Raw genomic sequence first — 27,658 nt, forward strand, 5'->3', positions numbered from 1 at the left:
ATGTTTTGTTATCAGGTAATACCAGAAATCAGATAAAGAAGGGGCTAGTTACCATTTCATTTTTATTTATTTATTTTGGTGATACTGGGGTTTGAACTCAGGGCCTTCTGGTTGCTAGGCAGGCATTCAATTAGTTTCCATTTTAAAAAGGGTGGTCAGGAAGTTCCTCATTGAAAGGTGTCACTTGAGGGGGACGCGAGAGTCAAGGGACCAGCAAGTAGACCAGAGGGGCTGAAGTCTACAGCAAGAGGCTGATGGGCAGGACATGTGTTAGAGAGAGGTAAGTAGGGGACTGGCCTGGCAGGGGGTGATGTAAAACCATTGGAAGGTAGTGGAGGATGACATGGTTTAACCTTGACTGGTCACCTAGATTGACCCTTTCTTTCCAGTGATCAGAAAAAGACCACTGAGGCTAAATGACTGTACACAGTTTATTTTGGACAGGTTCTCCTGTTTCCATTCTGTGTATCATCTCCTCAGGCCTACTGCTTTTGATCTCAATATTCTAGCAGTTAATATTTCCTGAGAGCATTTTCATAACCATCATTTTGTTTTGTATTCAGAAACTTGCTACCTAATTTTTAACATTAGATTACAGAAGCATCCACCAAACTACAGAGATTAAGAGATTTTCTGGAGGTTCCCAGAGACTGGAGCCAGTACCCACCACTTCTGATGCCTGGGCCATTGCTTCAATGTTGCGTAACTCCTTCCAAAAGAAGGCTTATTTCTCCCACCTGAGGCTCCTGGGTGGCAGCTCAACTTCTTGGTTAAACATCATGCATTTCTGAACTCCACACATTCACATCTACTTCCTGAAAAATCAAGCATTCCTCTCTGCTCCCACGTGATCTGGCAGTCATGTGGTTAGAGGAACAATTCTACAAGGAGGGGCCAATTCAGAAGCTGAATTGCCCTGAGGAGTACAAGGAAAAGTACAGCTGGGCACTCATTAGCTGCCTTTAATTGCAAAGAAAGCTGGGAAGGGTATGTGGTAATTATCAAGTGTGGGCATGTGGACCAGGAGCCTGATACAGCAAGCAGGTGAGTGGGAGAAGCATGAGATCTTGCTAAAGACCAATAGGTCTGGCCTTTTCTTAATTAATCTACCTTATGGGACAAGCATCCTCTCTGCCTGAATTTACAAATATGGAACACTATTTTAAGAAATAACCATCCTTGAAAATCTCTAAAAATGATAAAAATTCTTAAAATGATGACCATGTTACTCTGCCTCTGTGTAGCTCTCGTTTTGTGACTCTAGGCCTGCTGTATTTCAGTACACACATGCAGCTAGTCCAAGCTGAGATGGGCTTCAGAGTAAAATTCACCATGGCACTTCAAAGACTTCATATGTATTTCAAAGTGTAAAATATCTCAGGAATAATTTTTAAACATCTTGAAGATATATTGGGTAAATAAATATTAAATTTAGGCTGCTTGTTTTTATAATTTTAATGTGATTATTAGGGAAATTAAACCTACATATGATGTTTGCATTCAATGGTGTTTTAGAGCTGTCTTATACCAGTTGTGAAGGCCATTTGTGTACCTTTCCTCCCAACTTCTGTGTTTAGGGAGGTAGCTTGAAAGTGTGGAATTAGCTATGGTGGGAGTTTTCATACCATGGAAACTGGAAAATGCTACAAATTAGGGCTTAGGGTTTTTTGTTGTTTGGTATAATTTTTAAAATTATATATCAAATTGTACATATTAAGGGATTTCATCATGACATCTGTACATGAACATGATATACTTTGATTAGTTTTGGTTTTTGGAGAGCTTCTTTACCTGTACTGTACACTATGTCTCATCTATTCTGACTGTCTCTCCACCCAAGATTTCTTCTCTGGCTCTGCAGGTTGAGTGTGGCAGTCGTGTACACTTTCATTTGTGTTTTTCTCCAAGTGTCTATATAATTTCATTCATCTCCAATTACTGCATAAGTAATTATGCAATTAAGTACTCTTTTAGACCCTGGATAATAAAGATGAATAAATCACAGTCCTGCTCGTGGAGCCCTCAGGAGCTACTGAACATGTATTGGTAACAGAATAGAAGTTGGGAAAGACTGTTGCAGTGTGAAGGTTGGACCCAAGGACCCTTGGACAAGGGTGAGGGCCAGGGGCAGGAAAGGCTTCAGGGAAGAAAGAGGTATTTGAGCTGGGTCTTTAAGGATGAATAGGAGTTTGTCAGGAGAGAAGCTGGAGAAGATCATTTCAGGTGGGATGAGGTTACCAAGTGGCTTGGGGTTACCTAGTCAGAGAAGCAGGAAAAAGGAGTGATATTAGGAAAAGATGTTGGAACACAAAGAGGAAGGCTCTGTAGAGCATGCTAAAAATCCACGCACATATTATCTCTCCTCCTTCCTGTTCCCCTTCCTTGATGTCTCTTTTCAATAAAGGAGAATGAGAAAGCAGAGCATCTAACTAACTTTAAAAAACTCAGGTCCTAGGGGGCCTGGGTTTCACCCAGGAAACAAAGCTTTGATGCTGGACCTTGATGGATGGTGAGAGCAATTGGATGTGGGCTTTCCTTCGTCCCCAGTGACCAAGTGGACCCTGAGATTTCACGTGTGGAGTTGGAGGCTCCTAAAGGGACGGGTACTTCAGAATTTCCAGGGAGTTGTAGATGTTATGTGATGATGAAGTAGGACAAGCATGTGCTCACTGGTGCCAGTGGCGGGTGAGGGTAGCAGGGGAGGATTAGGAGAATCAAGTCACAGGTAGAGATACTAGGGACACGGGAAAGGTGGTGGTCGGAGCCTGGGAAAATCATTTCCTCCATGCACCTCAGTTTCATTATCTGTAGTTTTTTTTTGTAGAGCTGGGGATGAAACTCAGGACCTCAGGCATGCTAGGCAAGTGCTCTACAACTGGGCTATACCTCCAGCCCACCCTCATCTCCAAAATGAGCAAGTTGAGTTCAATTCTATGTGTTTATTTATTATAATTGTTGATTATTTTATGTTCTTTCTTCTTAAGGTTTAAGCATATGATTGGAATATTTTCTATATCTCATAAGAGAAACTATAAATAAATTATAGTTTTTATAGAGGTAACTTTGGTCACTGTCACCAATGGTTAGTAGTTTATAGTAGAAAACAACAGCTTTCTCAGCTATGCATTTTACACTCCCACCCTAATAGGGTTGATGATACCAAGACTCAAAATGCAGAATTTCTAACCCAGGGGCCAAAGGAGCTGCGTGTTCCCCAATGTCATGTCTTTGTCCAGTGCCGTTTCCTTTCTAGTTGATCAGTGGCTGTCTTACTCCCTTATGAGATCAGATTCTAGATAGAGATAGAGGCTCTGATGCCTGGACTAGAAGCCCCTGGTGGATCCTTCCTTGCCCCTCATCTCCTGGTGCCTGAGATTCTTGCTGCCTTGGAGACCAATGGATCAGGAGCAAAGGCATTCTGAATGGGAGGGTGTATTGCATGTTCTTTTTGACTTCTCTTTTCATCTGTATCTCACTTTTAAGGCTACTCTGCTACCTCTGCCTACGGCCATCTGGGGCTTCTTGGGCCACAGAGTCACACTGCTGCCCCTGGGGAGCGAGACTGCCACAATGGGCCCTCACTTCATGTTTCCTACCTTTGAACTCTATGTTTCTCCCCCAGCCTGCCAAGACCTCCTTCTCCCCCACCTTGATGATGTGACCACCTGTCTCTACCATGGGTCTCGAGACACCTTCAGTTTCCTTTCTGCCACCTCAATCCCTTCAAGACACTTGATGGTGCTTTCTTCTTTGTGAAATGTCCTTTTAGTCTCTAGCCTGCAGATCTTCTGCACATCTATAAATGCTTGCATTGGGTCCCCTCTTGGTTCCTTCTGCCTGTATCTTGTTTTCCAAAAAGAAAATAAGTCCAGGGAGAAGGCACCCTGTATGTGGAGGAGCAGGATGGCCTGCCATGAACAGGCTGTGTGACACTAATGGAGATTTCACCCTGTGGCAATCCCAAGTGATTTGTCTGAAAGATAGGAATACTAGTGTCTATCCTCTTTCTCAGAGATGTTTTGAGAGTCCAAATGGACAACAGATAATAGGAGTTGAAGGGCTCCATAAATGGTTGAGGAGTAGGTGGAACTGAGGTGTCTCTGACAGGTCTTGCACTTTGTGCCCCCAAGTGAGCACTTACTGAGAGATCAAGTGTCACAGGAACTGCTCGAGCAATATGCCCCCTCAAGGTATTTCTCTAACAAACACATCAGCAGGAAATATTGGGCATGGATCTATTTGGAACTGAGCATGGTTACTTTAAAAAAAGAGCGACAGGCATGGGGTGGTGTGTAGACATGATGACAACTGACTTCAAAAACATTAGGGGCACTCAGGTGGAGAGTAGTTGACTAAACTGCCTTGAGCTGGAGGATGGAAGGAGGTTGTAGACTCGCAGGAGGAGGCAGGTGTTGTAGGAAAGCAATTTCTAAGAAGAAGGGCTGTCCTACAGGGCCTGGGGCTGCAGGTGCAGAGACCCCTGGACAGGCTCAGGAAAGGTCTGCAGACAGGAAAGTGACTCAAAAGGATAAGCTCATGGTGGGATGATGAGGGTAACTTCTCTGCTTTTCCCAAGTCTCTGGTTTCCCCACATCTCTACCACAGGACAAGGGAAGATGGATCTCCTCCTAAGGCTTCTGTTCCTTCCAGCTTTCCTGCAGAGCATTTGGGCCTCCTGCCTCCCTCCCAACCTAGCTTTGCCTGGTTATCCCTTTCTCTTGCTTTCAATCCTCCTCTAGCAGCAATTTTCTACTAGCCTGCAACTGTGCTTGCTTCTTTCATCCTAAAGTCAGTCCCTTGTCCATGGTCTCCCTTCAAGTAGTCTCCCTTCAAGTAGTCCTAACTCCCTCTTTCCTCTGCCACATTTGGAAGAGGCCTCTGTTCTCTGCTTTTGTTTCCTCAGCCCCTAACACTGCTCTGTGACATCTGCATCTGTGTTGTCCCCTGTCGTTCTCTGTCCCCATGACCCAATCACAGTCCTGTTTTCTGATCATAGCCTTTTAGGACATGTCCCTCTTCAACTCAAGAGGTCACAAAACACAGGGTGCATACGTTTGAACATGTGTGTGTGTGATGTGGAGGGGCTCAGTCTTTCCTCACAATCTCAGTCTGAATCTCTGCTTTTCCTCTTACTAGTTTTGTGAACTTAAGCAAGGTACATGACCTTGTGCCTCATCTCTAAAAGCAAGGTACATGACCTTGTGCTACCCATCTCTAAAATGGGGGAGTAGTCAGAAAAGTCACATGGAGAAAGTAGATCCCCAAAACAGGGCAGTGTTTGAACGGTTAAAGGAGAAAGGGAAGAGCCTTCCAGGTGGTGGAATGGTAGGGCCCAGGGGAAAGGGAGGAACATTTTTTTTTGCTTGTTTTTGTTCTTTTTGAGGGAGATCAGAGACTTTCCTCACAGTGCTAAAGATACTTCCAGCCTTGGGATGGAGGAGTTAATCATGAAAGAGGCTGCATCTTTTAAGGTCTACCTCCTTCCTTGGTGTCTCCCCAAAGACCAGGTTTTCATTAAAAGGCTATGCCTTTCATCAAGCATTTTATGATTTTTCTCCTCTACCAGAGTGCAAATTCTAGAGGGGAGGGCTACTTTCCTCCTTTTTTTTTTTTACCTCATCCACAGCCTGGAGCATCTATTGGGAAAGCATGACCTATGCATATGGACTATCGATGAACTCGCCGTGGACATGATCTTGTAGCTGTCAGCAGTGGGTTACACATTTCCTTTTCTACCTCTGTCACTTTAAGAGAGTCCAGAAGTTAATTCTGACTCCAATACCTTACCTAGCATCTTGGCCTAGGGGATATGGTGGTGTTAACAGATGAACAATTGGATCTAGCAGCTTGTGAGTCAAAGGCTGGGTTGTAAGGGATGGAGAGAGACCTATCAGTCATTAATGACATGTCACAGAGACTGTTGTAGGAGGCATGCTGGTTTTAAACATGTTACAAATTCTTTGACACTCCTTGCATCAACAGGTGGAGTTCAATTTCCGTCCTCTTAATTATGGACTGACCTTAGTGATTTTCTGATTACAAATAAAAAGTAACAGGAGTGGCACTGGGTTACTTTGGAGCTATCTCATAAAAGGCAATAGCATTTGTGCCTGGCTCACTGTAGCTTTAGAGAAGCTTTTGGGACCCTGAGTCACCATGTGTATTGGCCAGTTTTTTGTATTTTGATTGTCATGGTTTGGATATGGTCCAAAAAATGCTCATGCATTGATGCTGGTCCCCAGCTGGTGGCACTATTGAGAGGAATTGGACCATAAATGTAATTGATCCATTGATGAATTCCTAACTGAATGGGCTATTAGGAGATGGGGCCTAGCTGAAGGAAGTAGGTCACCAGGAGTGTTTATCCCCTATTATACTCACTTTGTGTATTATTCTTTTTTCTTCTTTCTTTCTTTCCTTCTTTCTTTCTCCTTTCCTTCCTTCCCTCCCTCCCTCCCTTCTTTCCTTCCTTCCTTCGCCTCCTTCCTTCTTCTTTTCTCTCTCTCTCTTTTCCTTCCTTTTTTTGTTTTTTTAATTAGCCAAGGGTGTACCTTTTGAAGGGTATATTTTGTCCCCAGATGCTTTTGCTGTAATTATCTGCTTCCTGGCTGTCACAGGTGAGCAGCTTTGTTCTACCATGTATTTTCTGCCATTATGTTCAGCCTTAGCTTGGGCCTAAAAGCAATGGACTGAAATTGCTGAAATCATGAGCTAAACAAATCTTTCATCCCTTGAGTTTCTCATGGAGATGGAAAGGTAACTAACACATTGATGCTTTGATATCTAAGGCCTTGCTGGCCTGGAGGGACTGTATCTCCCTGGGAGAACTAATTCCCACCGCTAGTAAACAACCCCTTGGGAGTATACCTTTCATATGCAAATCAACCCTGACCATCTTCTTATGGAACTCTCACTCTCCTGGTCACTTTATCCACTTGCCCATATCACCCCAAGGCCATGTACCAGCCAACTAGAGACAGCACTGGTACTGCAGAGCCTGCTGAAATTACTCAAACCTGCTAATCCTGAGTACTTACCTTGCCCTTTCCTTTCCCTTAATAAAGGTTCTTGCCCATATTCTAAGTCACCCTCTGTTCCACTCCTTGTGCTGGTATCTCCCCAGTTGGCTGCTCACAGTTGGCACACCCCCTCCACTTGGGATTTGTGAACACAACAAACCATTTTGTAATGACAGTTCTCCATGGGAGATCATTAGTAAGCCATCCTTGAATAATGAAACCTATATTTTAAGACACCAGCACTGCTGTGCTGGTGAAATCATGTATAGAGACCACAAGATGGGAGAGAGATACCCAAGAAGTCCTGGCTGCTCCAGCCTTCTCAACTCAGTTATCAGGTATGGGAGAAGGACTTCTGATCCTTCTCAGCAACCTCTAACAGCAACTTCATGGAAGACCTCAAGCAAGAGCTGCCAGTCAACCCCTTGAACCATGAGAGATCATCACAATAAAAAACTGTTGTTTTTTAACACTAAATTTGGACTGGGTGCGGGTGGCTTACACTTGTAATCCTAGCTACCCAGGAGGCAGAGATCAGGAGGATCCCGGTTTGAAGCCAGCCCTGGGCAAATAGTTTGTGAGACCCTATCTCAAAAAAAAAAAAAAAAAAAATCACAAAAATAGAGCTGGCGGAGTGGCTCAAGATGAAGGCCCCGGGTTCAAACCCAAGTACCACACACAAAAAAAATTTGAATCCTTTGTTATATAGTTATAGATATCTGAAACAGGAGACATGATCAAAATCAGAGTTCTGATTTTATTCCTATTCTTTTGACTGCCAACCACTGTTTATGCCTAAAATTGAAATTCTTCCAGTTATAGCAAGATGGTATAGATTGCTCTAACTCCCCACCTAGGTCACCAGTAATAGCCATCTTGTATCGCTTGGTACAGTGCCTAAAAGAAAACATATAAAACTATTTGGAAATATTTCTAAGGGCACCAGCATGAAATTCAGATCTCAGTACGGCCAATCAGAAAAAAAATTGGGGGAGGGAAAAAAAAAAGAGAAAGAAAACAAGACAAACTAGGCTTTCAAAGAAAATTGAGGACCTGGAGAGCCTTCAACTCTTTTGATTTATATTTAAACATTTCTTGAGATTGAAGTCTTGATTAGCCCAGTTCTCTCAAGTTCAGCCTTAGCCCTGATTTATGGGGAGGCCAGGCCTGAGCAAAATGAAAGCAAAATGAGGTGTTCTTTAAAATCACCTCGGCACACTTGAAGGAGGGCATGAGTGTTCACGTGGAGATTAAAAAGGAAGTGATGAGATGAGCTTCTGAGACCCTCCATCTGCAGTGGAGTGGGGAGAGAGTCTGTGAAGAATGGACGCAATCTCTGCAGGTGAAACCCCTGCAGGACGTTGTGTTTGGCTGGGCTCCCCATAGACTGGGCTCTCCATCAAAGAGTGGATCTGAGAACCTAGGCAGGCATTTTGATTTAGTGACCCTACCATCTGTGGCTAGAAAGGAAGAGGTTCTATTATGAAGAGAATGATAGGGATGTGGAAGAGGAGGCTGGCTGCCACTGGGTTGTGGCAGTAGAATCCAGACTCACTGTGACTCAGGGACTGAATCATCATCCATTCTGGTAAAATAATCTAATCCAGATTCCCTACTCTGCCCCTCCCCATGTGCCAGAAACTCATGGAGACTAAGAAGATGAATTTATTGGGAACCCATGGTCCTCTTCTTGATCTTCCCAGTGACACCCAAGATCAGTAGTTCCCCCAAGCAAATGGCCCCAGAACCACTTCTGATGGCCTGCATGGACCTCTTCCTTGATCCATCCTTTTTGAAAAGCCACACTCAACCCTGGGCACACCCCAAGACTTCAGGGGTGGCCAAGTGATAGCTATTTATAGGTGGCTGTGAAGGAGTTTATACACATGGTCTTAGATATTCACAAGGCTCTTAAAGTGTGGAATGGAGTCAAGGATGAGAAGAGGAAGAGGTACAGGCCAGAGCACTTCAGATTTGCTCAGAAGGCTGAGGATTTTGAGAACTTAAAATTCATACTTGGATTACCAAGGTTATGTAAAGGTGAATTTGTCAGTGAAGGAGAAGGAAGCATGTTGCATTTTACATTTGTCACCTTGATTTATAATTATTGCATGTGTAGCCATATGACATATGCGAGCCTCTCCTATGTACTCCTGCCATGGGTCTGCGAATGTTAGGAGAAGGTCTGTGCAAAGGGCAGCAGCAGTGTTCTTGGTGTGTTATGTCATTTGTAGTAATCTAAACCTTTCTATAGCCCTGTCCCATGGCATCATTTCCAACTTAACTTCCTTCCTGCTTGACCTTCTCATTTTGAGTCAGCAATGGTTGCTCTGTGGGAAGAATCTTGAAGATCTATGCAACATTCTGGACCTAATTTATTGTTCTTAATTTACCTTCTACCTCTCTCCTTTTCCGTGACTTTTCTGTGTAGTAGTGCAAACTGCTTCACTGCTTTTCAATGCTCAGCTCCCCTCCGACACACACGTGCATGCACACATATACACTCACATGTGTGCATGCACGTGTGCATATGGGTGAACAGGTTCCTTCATTTCAGTTCACACATGACTTTATTCTGTTTTGAATACTATTTCCTCTCTGTTCCACCTATCCCAATCCTACTCTCCCTTTTTTGGTGGCATGAGGTTTTTAATTTAGGGTCCCGAACTTGCTAGGCAAACATTCTACCGTGTGAGTGTACAATCAATCCGGCCCCCACTTTTTTTGCTTTAGTTTGTTTTTTAGTTCAGCTTTCATGCTTTTACCTGGGCTGACCTCAGAATGTGATCCTTATACCTCTTCCTCCTGAATAGCTGGGATTACATATGTATTCCACTATGCCCAGGCTATTATTATTTTCTTTTTTTGAGGTAGGGTCTTGCTAACTTTTTCCTTGGGTTGGCTCTAACTGCAATCCTATCTCAGTTTTCCAAGTAGCTGGGATTATAGATATGTACCACCATGCCCAGCTCAATCCTAACCATCTTTAAAGATCTAGTTCAAGTTAGATGTCTTAGAGATATTTTGGTTATTAACTAATTAATTAATTAATTCAATGATTAACAATTGGCCCTCTGGCAAGTATTGAGCCCTGGGTTATAGACATGAAGACATATTTTTTCCCTACCTCAACTCACCCTGATCTTTATTTTCCTAATTTTGACTTCATGTAGCATCATGAGTACTACAAAATTTCAACATTGGTCTGTAAATTTTCCCAGTTGTAAATTTTGTCTTTAAAATGAGATGGTGTATTGTGAACAGAAACTCTCTGTGAGGTCACTTCCTTAATCCGCTTGTTGGCCAGCAGTGTTTAATGGCATAAAATTGATATGCAGTGAATACCCATTGATTAAGTGATAGGCAGATCAGTGGAGGGATGGGTTAATTTGTTGCCAATCCTCTTCCCATGTAAGAGAATTGTCAAAGAGGATAGGTGGTCTGGCTTCCATTGCTTTGCTGTCACTTTTTATTATTCCATTGGATTATTTCTAATCTGTTGTGCATCTATCATGCCTGAATTGATTTAAACTCCTTGGAACATATTGATATTTTGGCTTGATTTCTTACTAAGAATGATTTCTCTATTATAACTTTAAGATTTTATTTGTAATTTGTAATAAATTACTCTTGTAGTCAAGCATTTGTTGAAATAAATAGGTTCAGTTATTTCTTATTTCTTATTATTTCCATATGACATTTGGTGTGCTTTCTAGTCTCTTCTAATAGGCCTGGAATCCCTGTTTCCATCGTTCTTCTTGTAGGAGACAGCTTGTATTAGAGCAGCAAATTTCAAAAGTATGGTCCCTGGGTCAGCATTAACAGCATCCCCTGGAAATTGCCCTTTAGCAGGATTCAGCTAAGACACTATTTGAACAAGCTTTCCAGGTGATTCTGATGCATGCTAAAGTTTGAGGACCTCTTAGTTTAAAAAACACTGAGCTCACAGTGTAGATGTTGAATTTTGCTTCTACCTCTGTTATTAAAAGATTGTGGGATTCAGAATGAGTCTTAGTTTTCTCACACCTATTTTTCTGTCTTGATGTCTTTGGAGATAAAGATGAGCTATTCTCCTTTTAGGTTTGTTGTTTTTAATTGGGTGCTGGTGGCAAGAACAATGAGGCAAGGTTGTTCTAAATATCATACAATTCAATGCATGTACACCCTTTTAGGATTTTCCTTTAGTCTTTCAGAAGCAAAGAAACCTAGGTTCTCATGATTTTATGTAGGGTAGCTCAATCAAGACATCTTGATTTCTACCATGTGTAGGGAAGGGGGTTGTAAGCACACATATTTGCCCACACAGTATACTTAAAGTGCCCAAATATGTAGTATGTATGATGGACAATTGGCTCAGAAGAGAAAGCAGCTTCTGGTAGCTTGAGTGGTCACACATATGAGGTGGCATATCAAAGATGGGTCTCCAATAAGGATCTTAAAGATAGACTATTAGAGATGAATGGTGAGGCCGGTCAGCCCTTTCTGGTCAGTCCAGGTAAGTGAATGCCAGGATTTAATATGCAGACTAAACTGGGGGTACGGAGTAGAGACAATGAGAGGACCAACTATCAGGAGTGGTGTGTATGGGCCAGGTGTTGAGGGTCATGATGGTAGGCAAAGGAATCTGGAAACGCTAAGAGAGATCATTAGTGCACGAGGCCACTGGTCATGTTTTGTATTTCTCCAGGGTCAGTGGGATACCTACCTTGTGACATGTTGGAAGCATCTCATCCCAAGCTTTTGGGAAGAAGGTAGAAGTGAGGTCTGAACCTTGAGACCTATCTTGGGAATTACTTGCCTGTCTCAATGAAACCAGTGTTAATTAACTCCTAACAGCTTAAAGATTAGTCTAAACACAAAGTTTCAGGTGTCCCAGAGGGAAGGAAGTGAATTACATATTGTAGTTGTTTTTGTTGTGACTACATATTACAATTAGTGAAGAACTTTAAAAAGAAAATCAGTGTTTGGATTCTACCCCAGAGTCTTTCATTTAATTGGTTCAGGGGTCCATGCATGATTATGTTTTAAAAGCTTCTCCAATACAAGAGATTTTGATAGGCAGCTAGGACTGTGACCCACTGCCCTGGAGGATGCAGCAGATACCATTGTGGATATCAGATAAGGTTCACCTAATCACCTAATTACCTTTACTATGTTCTACCCAGAGAGGGTATTGTTTTATACATCGGTTGTCTCTGACTTTTGGTGGCTCTTCAAATAGTGGAGCAGAGTGCCGTGGTCTTGGCAGGTTGGGCAGTCTGGCAGACACTAATGATCTTGGTTGGTATATGAAAGAAATATGGACCCAGAGAAGAAAACATCTGGTGTGGGCTCTGAGTGGAAGGCCTCTCTCTGGGTGCAGCATCTGAAGACTTCTGTGTGACACCCAGATAGGAATCAAGAACTAAAAATCAGGACCAGAACTGTAAAAACATTGCCTGATTTCTTAGAATTTTATAACAATCATATGTTTATTTTTATACTCTCCTCCACAGCCCCAAAGCAGTTGCCAATAAATTCTTGGATTTTCAGAAATACGGCAGGCTTGTTGTCACAGTCTGAAAGGAAACCTGAAGGGCTTCATGGAACCTGGTATGGAGGAAAAGACCCCAAGCACAGCTGGGGTATGGACAGTTTTTCAGAGGAAAGAGCAGAGATTCTGGAAGAAAGCCAGCTAGTCAAGAGTTCTTTGTGGCTCCATTGTGTTTAAAAGTACAACCAACCAATACTTAGCATGAAGAATTTATTAAATAAGTATTTGTCATATTGACAGATGTCCTATCAGGCCTCCATTCCTGATTATGTTATTTATTCATTTAGAACTCTCCTTTCTCCCGTGGAAAGTAAGGTTAATCAGTCTTCAGGAAGTGCCTTGATGGCACAGGAAAAAGTGACACACATTTGATGACATATTACTTTCCCCAAATCTCAAATTTTGACTTAAAAATTCATATATGATGTTTATTCATTCACCAATTTTCTCACTGCTATTTGCACACCACCACTCTAAGTGCTTGGGACTCAACACAGAATAAGAAAAGGCCCTAGCCTCATGTTGTCTTTATTCTAGTGCAGGGAGACACAATAGACTCCATAATTCATGTATTTGTTTATTATAGAAACAAGGAGACATTATTTACAGCATCATGTTCCTTAACACTCCCTGAGCCTGATTCCCAGTCTTGGCAAGTATTAAATAGTGTTCCTGGACCAGGTGCATGGTTCAGACCTGGCCTGCTCCCTATACTGTCCTGTCAGAGACATGTGACCTCAGCAGAGAGAACAAAGAACAGTATTGTGAAGACCAAATAGCGTGATAGAAGTCATACTGCTTGAGGACTTCAATATTGTAAATGTAAGGAATGGCTATGATTTTTTAAGAAGTTTATACTTCCAAGGGACTCATGTACTATGTATATACATACATACGCAGTGGATTCAATGCCTGTGAATTATGCTTTCTCTAAAATGCTCTTACTGTCACTTTACATGTGCCTAGAATTTGGGCACATATGACATGGATGGACTTAGAGTAGTGTGGTTTTGGTTAGGTGACAATGATGTAATCCAAGAGGACTTTTATTTCAAGGTGAGAGTTTGAGGAGCCTGCAACCTGGGTCTTTGAGAAAACGTGAGATGTCATAAATTTTAAAGCCCAGGTAGTTGAGTAACAGGTTTAAGATCAGACTACTCTTAAGGGATGGAGGTGGCTTGAGAGCAGAAGGTTGAGGTCTTTCTTTGTTTCCTTTCCATTGAGATGCTAACCACGCACCAGTCTATATCAACTACTCACCATCTGGTCCCCCTCAATGGCACAAACTTGCTACAGGATGAAAGACACATTTCCCTTCTTATCTGGAACAGGTGGATACAGTTCCAATGTTCTCTCCAATGATAGAGTTTTGACAACTCTATAAATTAACACAGTAAAAAACTATGAGAAAGAGAAAAAAAATCTTGCAGTTTCAAAGGCTGTTGCTGACCTCTTAGTCAAAATCTCTCATCTAAGGGTAGAGGTGGATAGGTAGCAAACCAAAGCTTGAAGAAGGATGTGACTCGCTCAAGCCCACATTGTTGGTCAGCAATAGGTGGCAAGGATCTGAGGATGCCTGACTTCTATCCCACGGCTCCATCTCCCGCTATCATTTGGCAAGGGTGTTGCTGTGTGTCTGCACTGTTGGCAGAGAGATTATTTAATGAGCCAAATAACTTTACGATAATGTCATGAGCATTTCACAATAAATCAGGTCCATTGTCACTACTGCTTATCTAATTACCCACATGTAGCCATCCAGGGTGAACTTTCCCCTTGAAATCCCTATTTCATAGAATATTGATTTCTCAGATATATTGCTCTGAGATGGCTATCATTGGCCAAGGATGAGATAGGGAGTCTGGATTAAATATACCTCAAGTTGCTTTTTATAGCATTGATTACCTAAATCTTGAATTTTGTTCTGTAAGGAGGAAACTCCTAGTGGATTCTAAAGGAATAAGAAGTGTAGAATAGATATATTAATGAATTCTTTAGACCAGAGTAAAGAGGTTAGTTCAAGGGTAAGAGATGATTTTATTTCAAAGAGGGAGGGGAAACTGGGGAGAGGAAGGCACTGTGTTTTCTCAGACTGGAGCTAAGGGTGGGTGAAGATAAACATAAATAGAAGATTGAAGTTGAATGTTGAGAGCCAGTGGGGATAGGGTAGACATATCAGGTATAGTTAAAGCTTGATGTCCTCCTAACCAGTGAAACATTGGAGGTGCAATTCAGACTGGATTCAGAAGCCACTGTTCAGGGAGCAATGGGAGATGTGGGCACTTTCTCCCTCTCCCACCAAGCTAATTTCAATCGCGTCAGTCTCCTGGGAGTCTCAGACCATGCCACTTACAATAAATTCCCCTTCTTTTGGTTGCCATCAGCATTTATCACAAATTTCACAGTATTCAGAACGTGACTAGCCACAATCCTGTGTTACTCTGACCATGTTCCAGATTTATCTGCCTTGCATATCTGCCTCTATGAGGGTGGGTTAGGTGGTGCTGCTGTAACAACTCCCCCCGACCCCCCAGCTGCTGCTCCATGCCTCTCCAAGTCTCTGTGGGTTCAAACAACCAATCTTTTGTTCTTGCTCATACTAAATATTGGTTGAGGTGTATGGGTGGGTGCTGCCGCCTCTGTTTAGCATTGTCATTCAAGGACTCTGGCTGATAAAAGAACTGCTTTCTTGAAGTTGCTGGCCCTCATGCCAAAGATAAAAGAATGTTCTCTGAGGTTTGTTTTGACAGTTAGATGCTCTGGCTTGAGCATGACATAATGCTTTTGCTCACTACTCATTGGCCAAAATCATTCCTCCCATCCCCACCCCTGATCCTGGAGGTTGAACTATGAACACTCTTGAGGCTTGGCCTATCATGATGAGTAGAGATTGTAATTCTGCCATGTGGCCAGAATGGGGAAGGCCCATAAATACTTATCTAGCAGCATCAATGACTGCCATACTTCTGTAGCCAGACAGCACATTCCTGGGCCAGACCTTCTGCTTCTTGGGCAGAGGTGCCATATTGCAGCCAGATCACCAGCCACAAAGTAGCAACACAATAGCTCTACTCCTAGAGCTCATAATTGGCCTAGTCTCTAAGCCATAGGCCACAAAGCTTATAAGGAAGACCAGGTGTGAGGATGGCTGTGGACATGAAGAATCACTTAGGAAGGCACAGGGGAAGAAACTTCTCTGAATGATTGGACACTGACACTGACTTGTTGAGTGTTTAATGCCTTCATTGTCTCTCAGGATTGGAAGGTGGGCATTTCTATGGCTGGATAAGGGGATCAAGACAGCTCAACACCTTAATGACTCAATTGCAGAGAATCAAGTAGAAAAATTCTGGAAAGACCAATCCAGAGGAAACCTATGATACCTCCTCCAATGCAGGGCAGACTGTGAGGCATACTCTGTGAAGGAGCAGGACTGCCCTTCTCCACGTCTTTGTGGTCTTCTTCTAGGGTGGGTGTGTTACTCACAGTTATTTGCACTTGCATGTTAAACAGGTTTTTAAACATTTTCTTTTAGGCCCCTTCTTGAGGTAACTGACCGTTTTGACTTTGAACCCAGCAAAGTGGGACCAGTGAAGTGGTCAGCAAAAGTGGAGGCTCAGAGAGGTGGGCAGCTTGCTTAAGGCAGGGTGCTAATGACAAGGTGTCCTGCCTCCCTCATTTTCCCCAGAGAGCCCTACACTCACCTGACTAACACCTGGACATGGTTCAGCTTTTTCAGAAGTAGAGCAATTTAGTCTTCTGAATTAAAGGGACAGTCTTATTCTTCTCCAAATTTTCACGCATCCCAGGTATTGAATAATGCAGAGAAGTTTTCCTTTGTCCAAGGACAACAGCTGGAAATCAGCAGACAGATCTGGGCTGTCCAGCTCCCTTGCTAGCAGCAGGGGTTCCTTTAAGATGCAAAAACTTGGAGGTAGAGAGGTCAAATGCAGGCCAGTGGAAGTTTCCACACTCTGTGTGTCTGGGCCAGCATCTCTGTCTATCTCTGCTTGGAAGGGTAGGCCCTGTTCCCACTGGCTGGAGATTTATGAGTTCAGCCTAGGAGGAGGCACTGGCTTTATTTCTCTGCAAGAGCAAGTGGGTTTCTCCAGTGGTAAAGAATTAGGGAAAAAGATTCAGCACTGCTACCATCAGTTCTGTGGGACTGATTCCCCGGCCCTTTATCACTTTGTGATTTGCACACGCATGCACACAAGCATACACACACTATGTGCTCATGTATTCAGCTATAAAATAAGACAGAGTGATAGAGTGGTTTGCTTCTGGATCTCCTCAAATCCTCAGCTCCAATAAATCACCAAACTCCTAGTGACCACATAACACTGCAACTTTGGTTGTCACCTGAAAATACCTACAGTGTGTACACACACACACACACACACACACACACACACACACACACTTTGAAAGCTTTTTACCTTGCTTTCCAGCCCTCACCAGTGCCTTTCATAAACCTGATTGACCTGAGCAAAGCAGGACATATTCTCATCCTGAGTTGCCCAGCAGTTATCCCTTAGTGGAGATGTAATCTCCCTGCCACAAAATTCTTCCTTTAATACACTGAAATATTGAGGAGTAAGAACTGTAAATATTGAAGGTTCTTGTGGAGATTAAACAGGAGTCAGAGATCAGAGATCAGCAACCAGCTGACTGAATCCTTAATTATCAGAGGAGGGAAAATCACAAGGAAGGAAGTCTGGGTGGGTTGGAGAGGCAGGGGTGAGTGGTGATAGGCATAGAGTGTGTGTGTGTGTGTGTGTGTGTGTGTGTGTGTCTCAAGGTCACCATAGGGAGAAGGCAGCCATTAGTTTTCTATTTAGAGGGGAAGGTCCTAAAGTACTCCTGCATTTAGGGGGCTTGGCTAAATTTCTGAGTGTATGGGAAAATTATTCCCACTTTCTTCCATGGAAGGCAATATACTATAGTGGTGAAGAACAGACTATCTGAATCTAAGTCAGGGCCCTGCTACTTCTAGCTTGTCACTTGGGCAAATTCTTAAGCTTCAATAAGCCTCAGTATTCTTGTCTGTGGAATGGGCCTGATCAGAGAGATGACCTACAGAGGTGGCACTCATGTGTACCCAGCACTGGGCTGGAAATTTGAACTGTCTATGATGATTTCTTGTTTTTTTTTTCTTTATTTGAATTGATATTTGAGTTACTCCCCATTCTTATTTTGTTACCTGAACTAAGGTGTAAACATTCTAGAGTTCTTGTGTTTGCAGCAGAAACAACCACAGCATTTGTTTCCTTAGGAAGCAGAGTACAAATGTCCTACTATAAAACATTTCCCCATCACTTATCTTCCCACCTAACACTCTGATTTTAATGGGGACAGAGCTGGAGCTGAGGGGCCAGGGTAAAAGGGCAAGGAAAGAGTCAGGGCTGGTGGGGATGATTTATAGCAGCAGAGTAACCCCTTGGGAGGAGGAAGAAGGATAGTCCTTGATTCATTGGCATTCTTCCTTGTGCCCAGAAGGTCTCTGGAGCAAGAAGAGGTTGCCTGTAGGTAGTAACTGATGCCTACGGTGTGGTAGAGAACACGCTGTCAAGAGGCCTGGGAGTAGCTTGAACTCTGACCAAATAGAAAGTTGGGCAAGTTGCCTCACCTTTCTGGGTCTCAGTTCATTTGTCACATTAATATCCACGATGATGCCAGGCCATGTATCCTGTAGACTCCATTCTAATTCCTTATTTCCCTCCCTACACACATGTACACAACACACATGTATGCATGCATGCTTACACAGAGACACATGTGTGCATGTACAGTACACAACACACATACACATGCACACGGGTGTGCTCTTCCTCAGCTGTCTGAATCTTATTCAGTTCGAGGTCTACCTCCTGTCTACCTGGACCTTCCCATCCCACCCTGACCCACACCTTTCTGAACGTTAAGGCTGCCCCACAAACTCTCACTTCAATCCCCCTGTCATGTTTAGATTGTTTGTATTTTGGTGCTGTTTTTGTCCCCCAAATGCATAGGTAATTCTGATAGCCTGGGTTCAAGGTCCTCTCCTCCAGATCTTCCTCAGTGTGCAGTGAATTGTCTTTCATGAGAATGATGCTAGACCTTCAGGACCCTGCACAGCACACTGTGTTTACATGTGAGACACCTTAGCCAGAATCTGTGAATACCACTGCTTCTTTCACCTCTGATCTCTTTACTCTCACCCATCCCTCATGTTGGATAGCATTGGAGTGGCACTTTGGAAACTAGTAAGTGGCAGTTGAATTGGGAGTGTGTTTGGTTGGGGTTCAGTAGGATGTATTTGGATGGTGTTTAGTCACCCATCTGTAATTCACTTTGCACTAGCTGTCAGGTGTAAGAAAGGCTGCCCAGAATGCATGTGATACCCTTCATGTGGACATCTTCTGTGTTGAGTCGAAGGGGACCTGAAGTGATAGGAAGATGTGAGTTTGTTCGTCCTACAGTTCAAGGATAATAGAAGAGAAACAAGCTTTAAAATGTGCTCTGTGGGAAATTTCTTCCATCATCAGGTATGGAAAGTCATAAGCAGAGGATTCTCATCACTACCTAGTCAAAATGGAAGGTTCTCTCGTTAAGAGTCTGCTCCACCATGCAGAATAATACAATTATAAATGCACTATTCTTCTTGTTTCTTTCTTGATGGGAATTACTGCCATAGAATTTATCAGAATCCCCATGTTTAAATGTCTTGCTGATTTGACAGGAAATACCGACACTGACAGAGATAACATAAAACTCATTATGTGCCACTACAATGAGGACATCGATGACAATCTGGTTAGTAAGTTTCATAAATTCAAAGAGCATTTTAGATTTGTCGCTTATAAAAGAAAAGTTGAAATGCCCTGAAATCTCATCGCTCATATACGGAAGATGCTTGACAAAGGTTTTTGCAAAGTTAATAGCAACCCTGAAAATTCACATGGCATTACCATGACAAATTGTGACACTGAAAGAAACCTTTCCAAACTGTGAATAATAAAGTACAAAATCTGATCAACTTGTTACAGGAGAGACTGAATTATCTCCGTATTGGCCTATAAAAAATAATATTGAAAATATTATAGTCATTTAAAGAGATGATCAAAGTGCTTGTAGGCCAAAAAAATGTAGATAAAAAATATTATAGACGTGTGTCAGTTCAGTTATCTTGAAATTTGTGATGCCTGTGAAATTTGTCACCTTTTAAAAATGTGTAGCTTTTTGTGACTCTTCTCTTTCTTGATAGAATTTTACTTTCAAATATAATTTTGCATTTGTAATTTTGAATTCTTTTTCTTTAAGAGAGCCCCCTAAATCAAGAAAGCTTCAGGACCCAGAAACTGAATCTTTCTTATGTCTGCTCAGCCTCTTCAGGGAGCTCCGTCTTCCAGCTGCTTGTTGGCTTGTGGCTGCCAGTAGAGACTTGGGACATAAGGACAGAGTCTGGGGTCGCCCTGAAGAGGCACCAGCTATAAGCCAGTGGGGAATGGGGTTCTGTCTGACATCACATATCCTTAGAGACCACCTGCCTCTTACTCTACAAGGGTTAAAACTTTTGTTACGCCGCCTCAGAGGGCCAAACCTTCCTACCAACCATCTTGTCAGGGTCTGGCTGGGCCCTGCCAGCCCCCTTGCATTTCCTTTTAATAAAATTTAATGTTTTCATTTTCAAAGACCTAGAAAATCCAAACACTTTCTAAAAGCCCCAAGGAACTATAAAAATTAATAGCACAGGGATAATTTCTTTTTCACTGGCGACTCAATTAAACTTGCCTAAGTCAGACAGTGTGATTTAAACGTACCACTTGCAGAGGGGCCTGAGCAGAGCAGGCAAACAGGGACCGCAACAATAATATTTACCAATTACCCTCTTGGCTGTTTCCCACCTGGCTCCTTCACCTCAGGGAGAATTTTTCCCCTTCCTCTCTGGGGGTCAGGGCTCAGCATCTCTAATTATTTTCCCCTTGAATGGTCACATTGCTATCAACAAGTGACTGAACTTCTCAGGGTAATGGAAAATACCACCCGGGCTGCCTGCCCGGGGCAACAGGCCACATGGACATCATCCCAAGTGTGGGGCTGAGCTAAACTTTGAAATTGGGAGAATGGATCCAAGTTCATCCTAGCCAGACACTCCAGCCAGACCAGACATCTCACATTCCATGCTTAGCTTTGCCCCAGGGCACTTGCTCCTGCTGTTCTTCCTGCCAGAAATGTCCTCCCTCTTAGTCACTGAACACTTGCCACTGAGCACTTAGCTCCTATGTTTTTTTTTTTTTCTGAGGCTCCTATCAAGATCAGGTTCTTTCAGGAAAGCTTTGCTGGTAAAACCTATGTCATGTCAAGTTCCCCCTTTTCTATCCACCTAATCAAGTCAACTGCACATCTCTTATTTATGTATGGACTGTCCAGTCACTGTCGTAAGCTTCCAACATAAGCTTTATAACAGGCTTATTCCTACTGCCAGACTGTAAGCTTCTTAAAGGCAGGAGCTCCTCTGCATCCTTGCAACATATTTAGTTTGCTTTCATGTATTCAATGGAAGCTTACTGATTGCATCTGAGCGGGAGTGGGGAATCTTAACTTCTTCTCTATCCAAGAGAAAGAACTGTGTGTCTCTAGAAACAAGAACAGGGATTTCAATTGTTGTTCACTAAGAAAAAAGGAATACCTAAACTCAGTATCCGTCAATGAGGAATGGACAAAGAAAAAGACAAGTTCTGGAACAGGATGCCTGTTAAGATACAATTTATGTAAATTCGGTGCCAAATCAACCAGTATTACATAGAAGTTTATGGATCCATATAAACACATCCATGTGTGAACATGGATGAGACAGAAACGCATACAGTTCATGGTAAGAGTTGCTGTTGGAGAGGGAAGGAGGTAAAAAGGGATAGAACTTGAGAGTTCTGAAGCAGGACTGGAGGCATGGCTCAAAGTAGAGCGCCTAGGTAGCAAGTGTGAAGCTGTGAGTTCAAACTCCATTCCCACCAAAACATGACAAAAATAATTAAAGATAAGCTGAGGGAGAATCTGAAGCAAAGGCCAGGCATGGTGGTACACACTTGTATTCTCAGGACTCAGGAGGATGAGACAAGAGAATTGTGAGTTCCAGGCCAGCCTGGGCTGCATAGATAGATTGTGCCATGATAAAAAATTAAAAAAAGAAAAGAAGGGATCTGAAGTAACTAGGAACACAAGGGAATGTTAACATGGGGTGATTCTGCTTGATGAGTGCATAAGTGAGTGGTTGGGTACATCTTGAGTGGCAGTTAGACGCTCTTCTCATTGGCACATGGCTGGCTTCATTTCCCTCCTCATCTCTGGTAAGCCGTAGTTGTGTGGCCTGGGTCAGTTGGGGAATGTGAGTGGAAGTGATAGATGCTCCTGCAGCCTAGCCCTTGGCACACCTGGCCTAGGCCAGCAGCCTTGGCAGCCGGCAAACCAGTCCTTGGTGTGGCGTGGTTGTGAAGCAGCTTCCCAGGCTCAGTGGGATCATGGTGAATAGGAGGGAAGCCTGAGCCCTGAATGAAGCTGGGGCCCTTCTGCTGCCCATGGCGCTGGATTGCCCCATCCAACTCAACCCCAGGCACTTTGCCCTTTGCTTCATCTTGCCTTGCTTTCTTACTAACCCCAAAATATATTGTGCTCCTTCCCTATCTTCTCACCCAGAAAGTTCTCCTTATAGCTTGCTGCTTTTACAGCACTTGTACAACCATAAAACTCTCTGCCTAGTCCAGGCCACTGTCCCTGTCCTCCCACCCTCGTCCTTCCTTCCTTGCTCCATTCTCCAGTCTTCAGAACTCTTATCTGTACTGCTTGCTTTGGCTTTAGCCACACACTACCCTGTGTTGTTGCTTATAGCTCACTGACAGGGACAAGGCCTTATCTTTGTATCTCTGTTAGAGAATGACCTCAGTTGACTTTTTTGGTGCTAAGTATTGGAATGAGAATAATAGTATCTGACCTGGTGCTCTTCTGTGAGTCTAATGGGTTTACTACAATTCTTCAGAATTTCCAGAATGAGGTAAAAGAGGCCCTTCCTGGAGAGAGATGGGGACAAGAAGGAATGCAATCTCTGGTTTTAAGGGAGAGACGGTGAGGGCATGGAGGCCCCTCCAGGGGCTGTTGGGGCAGAAGCTGAGCTTCAGTCTCATTTCACAGAAGATCCACTGTTAACTCCAGCCAAAGTTTCTTAATATTGCTTTAAACTTCATGGTCCCCTGTGCTTATTATTTTTGTTTCCATTTTTCATTCCTCTATAGGGATTCCTGATAAGACCTACAGAATGCATGGGGGTTGTTTGTTTCAGAGGCAGCCGGGAAGGTCAGGGAGTCATTCAGAATCGTCATCCTAATCCTTAGCTTGTCCTAGGGGAGGAGAAGGCTCTGTAGGGTGAATTGAAGGCATGGCTGGGAAGGGAAAGTGGTAGTAAGGAAATCCAGAATGGAGAGGGGACCTTCAGGGGCAACAATGGGGGTCAACACCTGTAGTGTCTCAATGTCCAGTTACTAGTCATTTATCCTCCTTGAAACTTAGGTTCTTTATTTTCAGAAAAGAGATGATACAATTTTGCTGGACTGCTGAGGTTTAAATGAATAAAATATGTGAACGTTTATCAACTTTTTGGTACTATCCAAACATATACAATCCCTGTGGCTAGTAGAGTAGATGCCAGATAAATGTAGGCCAGTATATACTAATGAACTCTCGATTGAATAGATGTTAGAATGGGCTCTCTAGGGAAGGGGCATATGTTCATCAGTGGGCCCAGAGGTCCAGGGTGTGGACATTTGGACAGAGGCAGCATGTAGACAAAAACATTGAGAAGAGAGTTAGGACCATATCCAGGAAGTCTCTGCTCCATGACTTTGATTCTTATCATCTGAAGGCCAGACAGCTCGAGTCAAACATCCTTTTCCTCAGGAGAGAACTCTTGGGCTTAAATCTGGTGCTTGTACCTAGTAGAGGGTTATTTGGGGGTCTAGTACCACAAATTAAAGCCCAGAACTGAGTCTCCTCCAAGGAGGACAGGAGAAACAAAGAAGTCCCTCCAATGTTAGAAATCTGGTCCTACTAAGTTTAGCCAAATGGCGCATAGCACACCATACCCACATGTTCATAAAATGAAGAGACAGTCATAAAAGGAATTGGGGAAGATACATATTCAGGAGGGAACTTTTTGGAGGAGAGTGTAAGTATCACACATATTTACACCAGAGGGTGCTGTCTACTTAAAACATCTAATTCCCCACTGTCCTGGGAGATAAAGCCTGAATGTCTTATTCATACACTGGAGACTTCCACAAACTGGACAGATGTTTTTCCTGGTATTTGCCCCTACTTTGGCTGTCATGCACAAATCTCCCCTCTGCTGAGTGGAACCACATACACCAACCCATCTTAACATGTCATCGTGTTCCTTTCTTTCTGGCTAACTCTACCCTGTCATCAGAGTCCCATTCAAATCTCACCTTCTTCTCATTGTATTAAAAGGTTTAACTTTATATCTTTTGTTCTTCATCAAGCCACCATTTGTAGCCTGCCTGACTACTCTGTGCCTTTACCCTCCCCCTGACCTTTTAGTACTCCCTGCCCAACACTGTGGCTTGTTCAAGTATCTCATCTTTTCATTTATATTATGAGCTCCCTGAGGGAACTGATTGTATCTAGCCTATAATTCCTTGTGTCCCCTAGAGCATCTAGGACAATTCTGGGCACAAAAGGAACTCAAAATTGTTTTTGACTGGTTGAGAAGACAGAATATTTAGTAACCGAGTAACACCTTGCCCCTTGGTCAAATGGGCATTTGTGGGAATTGGAACTTTTCATGCTTTTCAAGGTACAAGAAAAACAGGTGGCCAGTACCTGGCTTCAGTGTCCACCTCCATATTTCTCCTCTCACCCAAGTGAAGCTAAAGTCATCACTAATTCCTTTATAACATGGATTTTCTGTGCATTTCTTTTTGTGGTGATGGTTTCTTCTCTTTTCTGCACCTGGTTGACTCCTAACCACTTCACTTCTACTCCTGGGACACAAACTTATAGCTCACTCTGGTATCCCATGAGTCATTTCTTTCTCATTTTTACCTTCTCTGAATGGTGCCTACTACTCAAGCTTTTACAGTTCATATGGGGTGGGTAGGATAAACCAGACCACAGATTAAAAATAAGAGGCAGGATCACACTAGTGATGTAAGTGATGATGGCTGTCACAGAGAGTGAATTAGCTTCCAGTTGGGGTTTTCAGGGGTCTACAGAGGAAGTGACATTTGACTTCAGCTTTGGGGGCAGGTAGGATTTGGATTGGCAAAGAAGAAAGAGAAAGATGGTGAACAAAGATAAGAATATTGGGGCTAGATGGGAGTATAGGAGATGGGGCAGATGGGAAGATAAAGAGCCAGGAATGGAAATGACCTGATAGGCTGCCTGGCAGACAGTGTGGCAGGCCCTCAACCATGCCAAAAGTATTTATACATGAATGTCTTTGAGTGCCCAGCCTGGTCTGGGCCAGGGACAATTGGGTCAGCTTATGCCTGTGTCACTCATGGAAATGATAAAATCCTCAAGCATGGGCAAATTCACTAGGGCTGGAGGGAGGGTGCCCTCATGAGTCTATACCCATGCCAGCCCAGGAATGGTCCTTCCTAAGTGCCTAACCTGCCTAGGGAAGATTAACTTAAGTGGGCAAGAAGCTACTGCTAGGCACCTTTGCAAGTACAAGGGGAGTGCTTGCCAGACAGAACAGCTGAAATCCAGGAGGAGGCCCCACTAGGAGAGGAGGCAAGTAGGCTTACTCATAAACCCCAGGACTCAAAAGTGAGGCCTCTGGCCTGTGTAAGGAGAGGAAAAACTTCTTACCTGTAATCCAACTGAAGAGAAGCTGGGAATGGGAATTCTAACAGAGGCGGGGGTTGGAGACATTTTTGGGAAGTGAGAGGAGAATGTGAGTCAGACCAGCTGCTCAAGGATGTTTACAAATGCCTTTTCTTGGGAAGTGCTAAAGCAAATAGCCATAGAACCTAGGCTTGCAGTATGACAGGGCTGTCATGGCCATAAAATGCAACTTAGACATGGGGCTTGGCAGCCTGGTCTGAGCATGTTATATCCTTTCAAACAGAGACCTTGGAGACCAGAGAACATCCAGGCCAGAGTGGTAAGAGTTATAGGGGACTGACTGTAGGAACTAATAGGGAAAGGAAATGAGAGGCATGGGGAAAAGAGGATGGGAATGAAGATGTCAAAGGGTATGAAATAGCAGTAGTCAAGTATCACCTGTTATTAGGTGAGGTTCAACCCTGGTGGATAGTGTAAACTGGGAATGGAACCCCTATTCTATTGTATGAGTTTACTTGGAAGAACACCACTTAATATTCTGTAGCACAATTGGATAACTATGGTTGACCACAATTAATTGTGTATTTTAAAATAGCTAGTTGAGAGGATTTTGAATGTTCCCTATACAAAAAAGTGATAAATGTCTGAGGTGATGAATATGCCAATTACCTTCATTTGACCATTGCAGGTGGCATGCCTGTATTAAAATTTCATTCTGTGCCCCATAAATATGTACAATTACTGTGTAAATTAAAAATAAAAATACATTAAAAGCAACTAAGATTATAGAGGATACTAGTTTCCCAATCTTTGAGGACTATATACCAAGCAAAGGTACCACCCGCTGTCCTATAACCCACTCCTTCCTGAACACTTGCATTCATGGGTCCACAGAAACTGAGATGTCTTCAGGTATGAAAACATACCATTTTGAGTTTATCTGGAACACATGGGAATGCTTTTGATGAGTATCCAAAAGATGTCTCGAATATAAGTGTTTATGCTTAATATTGGCAATAATAGGTAAGAAGTGGCATGCTCTCAGAAGTGAGAAAGTCCCAACATGCCTTCCATGGGTGCTCCATATCAGAAATAATTGCCTACATCATTTTTGGAAGGCACACTCAACTCATCTTTGAGCCTGGCTATATACAGATTGCATGCAAAGCCATAGAAACATAAATATAAATTGTATTGCATAAACAAAATGTGGAATTCTAAGCAACTAGGAAATCACAATAACGCACATCATCTCATTTAATCTTACTTGAAGCCCATGATTTAGGTTGCATTATCTTCATTTTACATACAAGGAAAGAATAAGTAAGTTGCTCAAGCAAATGTGTTAAAGGAGAGTATGAAGGATGTGCTGTCAGGACATGCCTTTCTAAATTCTCTCAAAAGAGAGAATTTTTGTCTGGAGGCAGGGGTAATTTTCTGTGCTGTTTTTAGGCAAACATTAATATATACAATAAGGTAGGTGCTATGGACTGAAGGCTTGTATCCCCCCAAACTTATAAATTGAAATCTCAACACTCAAGGTCATGGCATTAGAAGACGGTGATATTGAGAGGTGATTAGGTCATGAGGGAGAAGCTCTCATGACTGAGATTAGTACCCTTATAAAAGGGACCCCAGAAACCCCCCTTGCCTTGTTCACCATATGCAGATACAAGAAGAAATTGGCAATCCAGACCAAATTCTGGAAAAGAGTTCTCCCTAGAATTTGATCATGATGACACCCTGACATCTCAGACTTCCAGCTTCCAGTACTGTGAAAAATAAATTTCTTTTGTTTATAAGCCACGCATCCCACGGCAATTTTTTTGTAGTGGTCAGAAAGGATTAAGACAGTGGACCTTACCCACTATGCAATACAAGCAAGGGAAAGGGGTAAAATTGGTTTATACCTCTGAATCCTTGTTTTCTTTGAAATTTTTCTGGCTGTCCCTTTAAGGGTACCTATCTTCTGGGGACCCAAGATGCTGATCTGTTACGATGAAGTGGCACTAAGCAGCCAAATGGAGGAGATGAGCTGGAGGTCTCAAATCCATCTACTCAGTTCTCAGCCTTTTCAACTCATGATAAAATAATTTCCCTCCCTTCCTCTGGAGGTCCAGAAATGTCTAGAACTGGAGTAGGATGGGAAGTACTCATTTTGAATTTCATCAGTTTATGAATCTCACTAGCCAGGAAGATTGTGTTTAGCTCTTTCTTCTTGGTAAAGATTGTATCAGGGAAATCAAAGACAGTTCTCTTAGGTTTT

At 42.9% G+C, this 27,658-nt stretch overlaps 1 protein-coding gene and 1 long non-coding RNA gene across 2 annotated transcripts in view; one reads left to right on the top strand and one right to left on the bottom strand.

Annotated features, from left to right (window-relative positions):
• Slc14a2 (solute carrier family 14 member 2) overlaps window positions 1–27,658 on the bottom strand; it is a 445,690-nt gene that overhangs the window by 98,180 nt on the left and 319,852 nt on the right. The gene's annotated exons all lie outside the window — the stretch shown is intronic.
• The window catches only part of LOC141422479 (uncharacterized), a 119,765-nt gene continuing 93,011 nt past the window's right edge, over window positions 905–27,658 (top strand). The window contains exon 1 of the long non-coding RNA XR_012447045.1: window positions 905–1,044. This is a non-coding gene — a long non-coding RNA (uncharacterized lncRNA). The remainder of the gene's footprint in view (window positions 1,045–27,658) is intronic.

Source organism: Castor canadensis, chromosome 4, assembly GCF_047511655.1.
Source record: "Castor canadensis chromosome 4, mCasCan1.hap1v2, whole genome shotgun sequence".
NCBI classification, from domain to species: Eukaryota; Metazoa; Chordata; class Mammalia; order Rodentia; family Castoridae; genus Castor; species Castor canadensis.